This window comes from Aphanomyces astaci (assembly GCF_000520075.1).
Source record: "Aphanomyces astaci strain APO3 unplaced genomic scaffold supercont1.56, whole genome shotgun sequence".
Taxonomy (NCBI): Eukaryota; Oomycota; class Saprolegniomycetes; order Saprolegniales; family Verrucalvaceae; genus Aphanomyces; species Aphanomyces astaci.
The window spans coordinates 343,018-344,022 of NW_009798319.1; positions in this window are offsets into that span (position 1 = coordinate 343,018).

Consider the following 1,005-nt stretch of genomic DNA (forward strand, 5'->3'; position numbering starts at 1 on the left):
CTCTTCTGGAGCACCTACCGGTAGGGCACGACTCCCAATCTTTAGGCATAACGTTATCAACAATCCAGTGCATTAGGTGCAATGTGTACAGTTTGTGACCTTGCACCATCCCTATATGCTGTAGTGTGCATCGCGCCGACGTTCAAACATGACCGCTTTGAGGTGGTCGATGAACATTGGGGGATAGGATGTGTCTGTTGGCTGGTTTACGTTCGGCACTATACCACTGCTCGCCTATGATATCCTCGCTCATCTTCTAGTGCGTCCTACCTATCGCTCAACTACGTTTGGTGCCGACCATGCCATTCATCCATGAAGCGAAATTGGTAATTTGCATGTTCAAGTGTTTTGATTGGCTACTGTGTGTGAAAAGGTATTCCCAGTCAGAAATTCTGATATTCATCAAGAAATTCCCAATATAATCAGATCAAAAGGCTTCATCATGAAACTTTTCAGGAAATATCACGTAGCAAAATCACTCTTAATATTCAGCATTTAAGTTTAAAGGTACTAATCTGAGGTGATACGTTGGTTGGAATTGATTGAATGCTAGTTGCCCCCCCTTTTATTACTGTTGAAAGTCCTTCCCCCATGACTACATTGAATTCTACGCAGTAGTTTGAGGGGGTACAAAGATGTATTCAAAGCGCAAATATTAACCTGCAAATCTAACAGCATTGAATCCTATTATCATTAGGCTGGGAGTTTTAGTCACTATATTGTTGGCATTATCCCCCAAAGTTAACAAGGTTTCGATCTCCGGAGAATTGACATCGTGACTACTATTGTGCTTTTCACATATTTTGGCTAATCTGGATATAAATACCCGCTTTTAACCAGTAGGTGACGAAGTTTTAGATTAATTCAACTTAGTTTTAGCTAATCGGAAGTACCTTTGATTGGATGAGCAAGAGCTGTTCCTGCAGCATATGTTGCTAACCTGAAGCGTTTGCTCATTTCATTTCGGCAAACGCGGGGGTTTACAGAGTGGATTAACTAATACAC